The 12,589-nt window shown below is 41.7% G+C and overlaps 1 long non-coding RNA gene across 1 annotated transcript in view; it reads left to right on the forward strand.

Moving 5' to 3' along the window:
* Window positions 1–431: 431 nt before the first annotated feature.
* Window positions 432–12,589, forward strand: part of LOC117267465 (uncharacterized) — a 148,493-nt gene continuing 136,335 nt past the window's right edge. The window contains exons 1-3 of the long non-coding RNA XR_004502567.1: window positions 432–538; window positions 12,241–12,310; window positions 12,400–12,454. This is a non-coding gene — a long non-coding RNA (uncharacterized LOC117267465). The remainder of the gene's footprint in view (window positions 539–12,240; window positions 12,311–12,399; window positions 12,455–12,589) is intronic.

A 12,589-nucleotide genomic window follows, 5' to 3' on the forward strand; every position in this document is an offset into this window, starting at 1 on the left:
AATGGGTTGTAACCAGCACCAAATAAATAAATAAATAAATAAAATAAAAACAAAACAGCAACAACACATTTCACATCCCATATAGAAAAGTAATAAGGCCAAACAGGCTCCTGTAGTTGCACTTGACCATAAGGAAGTTAGTTTCACAATAGTCATCAGATTATTTTTGTCTTAAAACAGTTTTTGTATCTTGTCATGAGATGTATCCCCTCTCCCCAGAATTAAATTCATATTAATCGATGTAGTTATATCTGTTTGCTTTACAAGACAGTCCCTGTGAAGTGGAATCAAAGTATTAAAGTTTGTACCAATTTTAAACCAACTTCCGGTTGCCCAAAAAAATCTCAACTGCGCAACTTTCCTCTACGTGACTTTCTCAACGTACGTAGCTTAATTACACACCTAACGACAGGTGTGTCAATCAGGTGGACTGAACCCAAACCTCGCGTGGACGCTTTTGTTTACATTGTATGTGCTCAAACATTTTCTCCCGTCCGAAAGCCAGGTATCAGCGACAGTTAATGACCCTGGAGACAAGGTAGGCTTTATGGCCTGTGACGGTGGATATTTAATGAAACTGCTGAGCGTTAAGAGACTGAAGGTAGCTTCTTCGCCACAGCTTTTAAAGTATGCTGTTGTATATTGTCATAACTGTAGGATGCTACTAGGTTATCTTGTAGTTTTGTTAGCAGAGGAGCACTCTGAGAAGCTGGCTAAAAGTTAACGTTACATCCCCAGGTGATATGTGGTCTACGTCATCAAATCATGTTTTAAAAAACGACCTTCATTTTCATTCATTGTGCCTCTCCTTGTAACAGATGGAGTACTTACTACCTACTCTTCCCATCTATTTATGTGTTAATTTTTGTCCTTAATATAGTACTGTATTTTCCACCTTATACTCATGGTTTGAAATGTAGTTTGCTTTCAGTATATTAATCCAAAAATACAAAAAGCATGCTATTTAAGTGTAATTGCATTGTTTTTATTTATGTAGTTTATGGGATATGCACCCATGAGTACTACGCCTCCCCCCAGTACAATAGAGTTGAATGGTATTTAATTTGGAAAGCACAAAAAGGTCCTCCATTACACTATATCAGTGGTTCGCAAACTTTTTCTGTCACTCCCCCCATTTAGAAGCCAAAAAAAGTTTGTGCCTTCCCAACCCCAAATGTTTTAGCAATCATAAACAATAATTGGGAAAGAAGGAACTAATAAAAAAAGGATCCATGTTTAATTTTAGTGACATAAAGTTACTTATTCATCTTTGTTTCACTCCATATTTTTTCTCTGGTCATCCACGCCCCACCTGCAGTGACCCACAGTTTAAGAACCACTGCCCCAATACAGTGGAGTTGAATGAAATTTAGTTTGTAAAGGAAAACGGTCCTGTACAATGTCCTATATCAGTAGTTCTCCAACTTTTTTCTGTCATTCTCCCCTTTAGAAATAGATAAAAGTTTGTGGCCCCTCAACCTCAAATCAGTCCTTAACAATAAATGGGGAAGCACCTAAAAAAAATAATAATCCGTGTTTTATTTTAGTAAAATAAAGACATCAGCATTATTCATCTTTATTTCACTCTGTATTTTATTCCCTGGTCATCCATGCCCCCCCTGCAGCGGCCTACCGTGAAGAACCACTGCCCCAATACAATGGAGTTGAATGAAATTTAGTTTGTACAGGAAAAAAGCACCCTCATTACACTGTATAATCCACTGAACACACTGACAACTGTGAGTAATAATAAATAATGATAATAAACTTTATTTCTACAGCGCTTTTCTAAACCAGAGTTCCAAAGTGCTGTACAGTACAGCACCATACACTATGAAAAACAAATAAGTTCACAGAAAATGCAATTTGAGAATTATACAGATGTATATACATATACACATATGTCCATCCATACACATATATACACTTACATACCCGTCAAAATACACAGACATACACATAAAGGCTACATATATGTACATACATGCACATACAAAATCTGTCAGTGTTATCAAAATGCCAGTCTGTACAGGTGGGTTTTTAACAACCTTTTTAAACTGCAGAACAGACTCAGCTGATTTGATGTTAAGAGAGAAGTATTTCTTAAGTAGAACGTAGTTAATTCCATTCACTTCTACTGTGTTGTGGTGGAGGCAAAAATCTCAGCAATGTCTCAGAGCGTTGGCAGATAAATCACCTGCATGTTGACATGCCACTGGGTATAAGTGAGGAAAGATGTGTTTTTTGCATTTTGGGTGGAACAGCCCTTTAAATAAAACTGCTTCTCCCCTGAAGGTACCATAAAGCAGCTATATATCATTGACCCTGCAATCTCTTATACAAGATGGTTCCTGATTGTGCACTGAAGGGGCCCATCCTGCGAGCAGGGAGGCTGACAAAGTAGGCTTGACCCTGGGCTGAGGCTTGTTGTGGCGCTCGTCTCTGGAGGGCTTGTCTGGAGGTTGGCTGCGCTCTGTCTGGGCCGCGCTGCTCTCTAATCACCCTGACACTGCACTTACAGGGCTGACAGCTACGGCGCCAGCGAGAGGCAGAGAGAGATTGTACACGTGACAAGGCCCACCTTGGCTCCCCACTTGTTCCCTCTCAAGATAATCACTTTCTATTGATTTTCCTGGAGCACACAGATCCCTGTTACCTTTCAGCCCCTCTGATGCTGCTTGTCAAAATACCAAAGGGCCACAGTGCACAGACCTGTTACTTATTACCTTCCCTCACCCACTTAATAATTGATAATGTATGCGAATAAAAGGAGCAGGGAAGCTGCTGCTGCAGGCCGTCATTTTTGCACCGTGATCAATAATGAAACTTAATCGTAAGCACAAATTTAATCCAGCCCTTTTGAAAACAATCAGGGCTATTATTGAGGTTAGGGTGTGTGTGTGTGGTGAAACATAAACCCAAACTGTGTGCGAGCATGTGTGCGCAGTCGATGCTTCATTCCTTTACAGCTCGTATCAGTGAGCTGAGGCGTCACAGCCGGCGCCCTCTGCTACTTACCTAATTAGCTGTAGGAGCCCCTGCATTATTAACAGACCCCCTAAATCATTCAGAGGGGCCCTAATGTGTGTGTGTGTGTGTGTGTGTGTGTGTGTGTGTGTGTGCAAGGGAACACACAGAGGGGGTACGGAGGATCACTGCGATAATGTCCCTCCCTATTCAAGACATGTCAGACGTAATTATTCACCCTAGGAAGACACGGGTCCAGAACACTGGTAATGGCGCTCTTCTTATCCCCTCCTCCGTCTCCTCCTCCCTTCCCCCCTCTCCCACTGCTTTTATGACTGACAAGGTGCGAGCTGGCGGAGACACACTCTATACATAGACAAATAGTGGAGGGTGATTGGTATTGTTAGACAAGAATGTTCACGTTGCAGAGGTCATGTGTTAATGCGGAGGAGATCAGCAGGAATAGATGGATAATGTTTATTTTATTGTGTACATGGATCTCATTAACGTGCGCAGCTATGTCATTTGTAGGCCTCATTTGGTTATATTACATGTAATGTACTAATCATTTTAGTGGAATATTACTGTGATAATGGCGTGAGTGCCATTTAGCTACTTTAACCACTGCATGACTCACAATTGTGGCGGCAACAGAAGCAGCAGAAGTGCTTGATGAACAACCTAATTTGAGGAGCAAAATGCAGCTGAATCATGTTCAGCAGAATGTGGTTGTTTTCTCTAGGTTTCGCAGCTGGAAGTGGTTTGGTACCTTTGTCAGCAGAGTCAGCAAGACACAAATGAAAAGTCAATATACATCACTTCCTCCCTCTCAGCCAATAGCTGCTATGTAAAGGGAGGGGGGTGATATTGTTCTGTATGAGATAATATTTGGCTAGGCTGGTGACCAGGAGCTCTTGCCCTCGTAATTCCACATGTGTTTACTGGAATGTGACTGTTTCCTGAATCTCTGCAGTAGCTCTGGTATGTGGGTTGAATTCCAAAACATTGCTCCCCTTTCTTGTGGAGTAGTTCGCTCTCCCACATAGATTTAGTAGAATATTATGGATGAGGAGATGATGATTTACATCTGAAGCTCTAAAATTCTTGCAACAGAGGGCTTCAGCAGTATTGGCAGCTGCGTGTGATTTCTGCAAATGGTCATATTTTGTTAAAAAAGTGTTGTTTGTGTGACTGGAAGAAAAAAGAGACTTTAAAACATTTCAGAAACACTTCTATCCATTGATGAATTCAAGGACATTATAAAGAATGTGGTGCTTGTTTTTCTTGAGAGGCCACCACATTTGAATAGTTGTTGTTTCATTCTGGATTTTTGTATTATATGTTGTATTTGTTGCATTTTAATTGTGTTTTGATTGGCTGCTACGTCGGCCAGATCTCTCCTTGTAAAATAGATTTTCAATCTCAATGGGACTTCCTGGTTAAATAAATAAATGAATGAATAAAATGGGATATCAGGAAGACGATTCCCAAGCAGTCTTCCTCTGCAGTTTTACTTGTACCCCACAGTGTCAGCAGGGTGTATGGTGATCATGTAGATTCATGTATTATTGATCTTGTGTACATGTGCTAATGTATATGTCAACATATTCTCACTCCCAACTCGTCAAATACCAACGTTTAGTCAACTGACCGACATGTCACAATATGATACACTATGTATAAGGGGTGAGCGAAATGGCCTTAAAATAATATCACGGTATTTCAGGCTATTTTTGCGATAACCATATTCTTCATGAAATGACAAATTAGTAAAAAAAAAATTATTATCATTATTATTATTAATGTAAGAGCATAGAAATACAACAGAATAAATGATATAGTTGTACAGTTTTCCTTCAAATATTCAGTAAAACTAAACAAAATGATCTCTCATTTCTTGTAAATAACAACAGTAACACAGAGGGAGATTCAGATTCTGTATGCAATATTAGTAGTTCAACAAAATAAAATCTATCACAAATTACATATTTAAACAGCTCCCAAATACAAAAATGTCTCCTGGGATCTATAAATATATGTGTGTGTGTATATATGTATATATATATATATGTGTGTATGTATATATATAAAAATCAACAGGTGATTTCCTTCTCTTTTGGAAAAATGTCATCACTCTTGTTATCACACTGTAACCTGTGACATGCTGTTATACTACTGTAACTATTGCACATTCACATATATGTAGGTTTTCTGTTGAGACATAAGCATCAGGTAGGTTTACATCACCAAGAGTTTATGACAAAATCACTTGACGACACTTACTTCCGTGTGCATACAGCAAAAGAGGAGAGGAAGAGATGCTGTGCTGCTGCCAGAGGAGCCACTGAATGAGTTTGCTCTGAGCGGTAACTCGCTAAAAAAAAAAAGAGTCTCAGAAGTCCGGGGCTGTTCATAAAACATTCAGGACGCCACAGTTTATTCCACACTACTGAAGCTGCTCCTCTTTTTGGAACCACCTTGGAGTCTGTAATAATTTGTAGTAATAATAAGTTGTTGCCGAGGGTAACAGTATGACGTCAATATGTCAGCAAGTCAAAATATTGTGAGTATTACACAGGTATTAATGTGAACAAGATCATATGGCACATCCCTACTACTGCATGTACCATTCCTGCGTCACTTTTGATGTTCAGAGATGGCGTATCAATTTACGCTTGTTACATGCATCATCTCTTCTCTTCTCTTAAAATAATTTCAGTTTTCACAAGAAATGTACAGTTTCTGCTCATTAAATGCATACGAAACAAACTTAGAATGTAGATTTTTTTTTAGGTTTACGTTTAGGCAACAAGGGTCCGTGGTTAGATTTAAAATAACTACACTGACTTTTTGTATTACACGGGACACGAACAGCGGGCTCCAGGGTGAAAGTCCCGAGTTTGCTTGACCAATTTGCCCCCCAATATACCCTGAAAATTATATCACTATAATTTGCCTATCAAAGGTAGAAAAATCTCCTCAAAAGCACTTTATCAATGCTAGGACTGGGAGACAAAATCGAACATAATAATATTTCTGACCAAATACCCTCTGTGATGCGACAAAGTTAAAACAAATAGAGGAGTCTCATAAATTGATACCGTTACTTACTTTGCTGTAATTCAGCCTTTAAAACAAAGGAAAAAGTGCTATTTATGCCATATCATAATACAACAATACCCAACATCTGAGACAATATATATAGTCTGATTTCTCGGTAACGATACAATATCTTCCTATTGCCCAGCCCTACCTTATACCACAGTAGTTGCCCTTGGTGCGTCTCATACCGCCACTAAAGGATGTCTGATGCCGAGGGCCACGGACCAAGTGTGTGTATTTGATGAGCTGGGAGTGAGACCTGGTTGTATCTGTAGCTGCTTTAACACATGCAGCCTTTACCATTGATTTCATCGCATTTAACAGGGCACGCATGAATAGAAAGTTGATATACATCCAATGATGGTAGATCAGTTAATTCTGGCATCGCAACATAAGTGCTAAAGATCCATAATTCCATATTGTGCAAACAAAGGTGTTAAATTACAGCAGTGGACGTGCACAACACGAGGATGCTCTGGTGTATAACGCCTCAAAATTCTGGCAACAGAGGGCTTTGATGCTATTGGTGGTTGTGTCGAACGGTCGTCTTTTGTTGGAAAAAAAATAAGGCGTTGCTTGTGTGAATGACTAAACAATTTATGTGATTAATGCCAGTGAATTTACGTGTGAAAAGGGCTAAAGGCTTTTGGCAAACGAGCGTTTTACAAGCAGTAGTGTTCTTCAGAAATGTCTCAGCCTCACCCTGCCTTGATTTTAGGATGGGTGTGAGGCTAAGTAGATTATTGGCTTTTTACTGCGAGCGCAGGATGGGAGAAAAAATGATGGTGAGAAACTGTAATGGGAAAAAGAATTAGACAAGATAAAAGTCTCACGATGTTGGGAGAGAGAGTGAGAGAGGAACACTCCTTTACATCGTTAATCTGGTCTTGCCCTCCCCCCTCTGTTTCAATTAAGAAAATTACTTTTTAGTTCAATTAACAATAATTCACGGTTAACTGAATAAAGTTTATTACACAATCAAGGCGACAACAGAGCAAGTGAGAGGGACACACACACACATGCACACTCTTACACTTACAAGTGCACACACACACACCCACAGAGACAGGGGCTCATAGCAGGTGCCAGGGCCCCTGATCTGTTGACCCATGCGAGCTCCGGTGAACTGTGGCAGGGGGAGGTGGGATCCCGGTGCGGGCTTGAAGCTGGAGGTCGGGGGAGGACGATGTTGTTATGGGATGTTAGGGAGAAATGTGTCATCACACTCTTAGATGGAGGGGCCTCTCTATCCTCTATCCTTGGCCTCAGGCAGCAGCTTGCATCACAGCGATTAGCTCCCAAACACAGACAATAACACTAGCAGCCACATCGTCATAATCGCCATTATCTCTCCCCACCACCACCGCCGCCACCACCGCCGCCACCACCACCGCAAAACATGGCAGGCACTCATTTCTGGAAGCTTCCGCCCTCTTTTATGCAACTACAGATGAGCTGTCTGCCTATAAACAGTTAGAAAAATGAAATAGCGCTGCGTATGAATTGTCCTCTTTTACATTATCATACCAACAATAAGGCGTTCTGTGCTTCAGCCGTGGTTCATCCTCCTTTGTTTCATCCCTCCTCCTCTTCTCCCCTCTCTCCTCCTTTCTCCCACCCCCCTCTGAAATGATTTACACTGCTACAATTATTGGGTAATCTCCACTGTCATTACTCTTAACATCTGCTCTGTCACAATGCTAAGGGCTTTTGGCTGTGCTCTGCGACAGTTATTCTATGTGCTTACAATCCTGTGATGCAGACAGACCCCCCCCCCCCAACCCCCCCACTCCTCCTTTATCCACTGCTCTCTGTATGTGCTATCTGCATTACAGAGAGGAAATGGCTTTTATATGAGTGGGAGCAGTATGATGGGACGATTTGTTCGTGCTGGTGTGCGAGTGAGTGAATCCGATTGGAGAGGTGGGCCGAGCCGACAGGCGCTGCTGAGGTATCTGAAGGTCAAAGGTCGGCAGATGATCTTGAGTCAGAAGTCAAACATCAGCTGAGGGGAAACCTTTCCGTATCAGATCCCACAGAGTATGCAAAACTACCACCCACCATCCATCGTGATTTCCTCTTATGCATACACCCGTTCTCCCTCACGTGTTTCTGTCTGTCTGTCTCTCTGAATGAATAACAAGCAACCACCCAGCAGACAGGCAGTTAAGCAGGCTAACCTTTAGCGAGCCGGGAGAGGAACATTCAGAGATTTCCATCAGATTACCCTCTCCAGTTTCCATTGTGTGTGTTGGCCCCCTCCGTGGTATTCCCCCCCTCCCACCCCCCTCACAGAGCAAATTGGAACCATTTGGTATTCAGATAACAGCAAACAGCTCAGATCTGCTGGAACAATAAGCGGTTTCCAACCAATCGCCCACCTGGACTGAGCTGTGTTAAGACAGTCTTGATAGTTCTTTCACCACCACTCGATTGCCAGTGTGGGTTTCTTTTCTTTTTTTCTTCCAGCAGCTAGCGTTTCTAAAGCCTCCCTTCTGATTCTAGTTTTACCTCCCTCTCTCCCCTTGCTGCTGATTGACCTTCAGTTTCTTCACAAATCAGATATCACTCAAGAGTGCCATACAAGATGAATTCGGTCTAGTGGATGTCACAACCTGGCAAGTGTTACGACTCTCAGTCTGTTGGAGTTCTCTATGCACCGAGGCAGTTGTCTGTGAGCGTACGTTTGTGTATACACTCTCTGTGCTTCACCCCAGCGAGAGGAGTGTAATGACATGGGCCCAATACTGTGTGATTGAGATGGATGCCCTGTTTTATTATCTGTGTTTTGTATGTATGTGTATGTGTGCGTGTACTCCCAGAGTGCTGAGGGAACACATTGTGACCCTAGTTGTATTTGGCCACCAGAGGCCATGCTGGCAAAAGCTGAAATGATGATTAAGGACAGGGGGGCTGGATGAGAAAATGTGGATTAATGAAGCTCAGATAGAATTAATAGCCATGACATCCCACAACAGCGCAGCCGCTAAATGAGAATATGTCGTGGGTCCGCCGGAGTCTCAACGCTTGTTTTCGCTTTCAAGGTGATGGTAGGAGGAAAGAGGGGGAAAGTTGCATCTCTGGGCTGACTTACCTAACTTGCTCACACTTGACAACAGAAAAAGTAAAAGAAGTGTTTCTCACAGGCGGAGGATTTAGTTCTGGAGGTCCCATGTCAGTATCCCTTGGAATTACATTCATAATGGACCATTTTGTGGAGTCAGTGCAGGAAGCAGCGTGCCCTTAGTGATTCTGAAACCAAGGTTGTGGCAGTTATGCTGGTGGATGGGTGTGTAGAGCCTCAAACTTGCTTTGTCACAGTGAAACAAGTCATTTTGTTTTTTTCCTTTGTCTGTATCTTTCCCATAAAAGTAATGATGTCATCAGTTTAATGTATTTAGAAGGAGGTATCCTAAGTGTGATGGAAAAAACAGCCGTTTGGTTTAATAAGTAGGGCAAAAAGGCGGAGTTGTTGAAAACATTGTGATCAGTTTGTTGGTTGGACTTCTTCATCTACACCTACAAGTGCAGCCGAGGTTTCCACTCATGATGCGCTTTTTCCAGGAAGTTTAAGTAGGCTCTTTAACCAAATGGTTTAGCTGCATAACATTAGTCATATCTTACAGCTGACATAGGCTTCCCTTGGCACGGATGCGGCGTGACACGTCTGCTGCTGCATGCTGCAGTGGATGTGTAGCCCCGCCCGTTATAATCAACTGAAACTGGTACAGTAATCACGAAAGCCATGCTCTCTCTATTTATTTGTGTGCAGCTGGTTTGTTTTTTCTTTACATGTGGCTTTGCCCTTTATCAGGTAAAAACTACACAGAACTGTGTACAAGAAAACCAAATCTGTTTAAAATGAATACATTATACGAAAGGCAAGGCGACTCAGCAGAGCAACCTTGTGGTGGTTTGACAATTCATATCAATGTATCCTCTTGTTAAAATGATCTAATTAATTAATTCAATACACGTTAATAAAGCCTATGCTTCCAAACCCTGCATAACCAACTGCATTGTCACTTGGCAAAACTAAATATACACACAGTGAAGCTGACATGTAACCACTTGCTACAAAGACAGATGCTGTGTCTCAAATCGCGTACTTCTGTACTTACACTTACTATTTTGAGCATATAAGTGCGTTCACACTGAGAAGTATGGAAAAATGCAGTGCACTATGAGTACCCGGATGGTGCACTCAAAACGGTCAAGAAATTGAGCGTGGAACTATGGACACTTCTCGCCCTCAATGGTCGCCATCTTGGCTACATTGCGGAAGGGGTGGGACCACTTTTCAAACTGGAAATAGCGGCTGAGGACTGTGCGACCGTGAACGTCGCTGCATTGTACAAATACATGTGATTTTTTTGCACTAAGCACCACTATACTGTTGTCGGGTATAAGTAAGCAGTATGTTTGTTGGGTTAATTTAGCAGATAAGGCGAATGCTAATGCTAGTTTGTTAACAAGCTAATTTGCTGTCGTTTCCGGTGAGTGCACAACGGCCGTGTTTGGTTTGAGACAACACTACCCTGTTGAAATTTGCGCACTATGCCAATGAGTACATAGTGCACACAGTATACATAGAAGTATACCAACGGAAGTATGTGATTTGAGACACACCAAGAGTCTATATAGCAGGTAAAAACCCTGCTCCGCCCTGCCTACTTGGTGTGTTGTGTCCATACCCCACCTATTTTGGCTTCCTACCCTTACCTATACAGGAAATTTGTAGTATTGACTCACAAGAGACTTTTAAAAAATGAATGTCCATAATTGAAGTAGCAGAAGCCCGGATATCCTGACTTTAAGTCTCTTGTATCGGTTTAAAATCCCACCAGGATCCTTTAATGCAACCCAGTAGCTACCTTAAAGCCCAAGCTGAGATAACTCTAATGACAACTCCCTCCAGAGGCAGACATTACACAGCTGTTTTAACAAGCTTAGTAGTACTAACCATGATGAGGAAACAAGATTGTGTATGTGAAATTGGTTGAGTGCCCCTTTAACCACGCAGAAATATCCAGTTAAGTTCTGTCCTCGGCTCACACCTCACCAGGAACTCTAGCATCTGACACTTTAACACTGGCCACAAAACAGCATTGCAGTCATGAGATAACTTCTAATTAGCGAAGTCACATTCCCATTATATACAGTACATAAGCACATTCATGAGGTTTTCAAAATTTCAGCACTCTCAGTCGCAACTTCCACATTTTTCCTCTTAAAGAGAAAAGGATAAGTTAAAATTGGATATACGTAATATATAGATTAGATTCAGTATATAGCAAACATGCAAAAAACAAACAAGGAAAAGAGTGTTAGTGTTTGGCTGCAGCCTGTTTGTCTCTCAGACCCTCAGATGTTTTTAGCAGCAGCTGCAAAGAGTACAGATTCAACCCCATGAAGTTTTAGTTTGGCTGTTTGAGGATAACAGTTGCTGGACCGACTTGTCTTCGCTTTGATTTCACCACCTGGTTCGTTGTTCAGTTGGTGGTCTTTCACTTCTACCTCCTGCGGGCTACAAACATCCCGGCTTGTGTGTGTGCGCACCGCTCGCATGCACACACACTCACACACACACCTGGACAACTTATTAGCATGTTAAGTCAGGAACCGGAGAATGGTTTGGCTCCAGGTGGTGATCAGTCATTAATGTCTGATCAGCTCTGCAGGTAAATGTTTACCTCAGACAGGTTAGACATTACAAGAGCCTGGAGGCTAGGATGAGTAAGACTCGACTCAAAGTGTTTGTAACAGTTTGTAACTATTTGTAACTGTGACACACGATAACGACTTATGTGTTTCTTTAAGAACTGGAAGAAATGCAAACAAGGAAAGTGAGAGTTAAGATGCTCCAGATAAACTTAAAGTGAGGTAATTGGTAAGATGTTGTGAAAAATGTGTAAAACTCGAGGAAACTGCTCTGCCTAACTTTTTTTTTCTTGTAGTAACTTGATAGTACAGCACATAGTTTGGTGGAAAAGAGTAATGTAGAGAAAACACAACAGGGGAAAGGGGGTGGCGGTTCATGGAGTTCACTCCAGAGCATCTCACTTTCTATCAAAACATCTCAGTGTGTTTCTTCTTATTCAAAGTCAGAGGGGAGACCACTGAGAGTGAAAGAGAGAGTCCACTAACACACTGTGCTTTATTCTGATACAGAAGATCCCGTCGAACCTGGACTGATCGGCTGCTCAGAAAACACGAACCTACAGTGTGTGCTGCAGTGAAGGTAGACACATTTAAAAATACTATAATAACACTTCTGGGGAAAGTTTATGACACATCTGACATGAACTCCTGATGATCCTGTCTCTATAGGCGACAACAAAAGGCGTCAGTCACCCTATCTCTGCCAAAACACAGGTGACGACAGGTAGGTGTCATCTTGTTCCCCTTCCTCTCTTCATCTCGAGGGGATTATAGTCGACTAACACCGAACTGAAGACTAAAAGTAAGTGTGAAAAAACATTTTAGCAAACTGAAATACAATTTAAAAACTCTATTTTTC

Source organism: Epinephelus lanceolatus, chromosome 15 (assembly GCF_041903045.1).
Source record: "Epinephelus lanceolatus isolate andai-2023 chromosome 15, ASM4190304v1, whole genome shotgun sequence".
Taxonomy (NCBI): Eukaryota; Metazoa; Chordata; class Actinopteri; order Perciformes; family Serranidae; genus Epinephelus; species Epinephelus lanceolatus.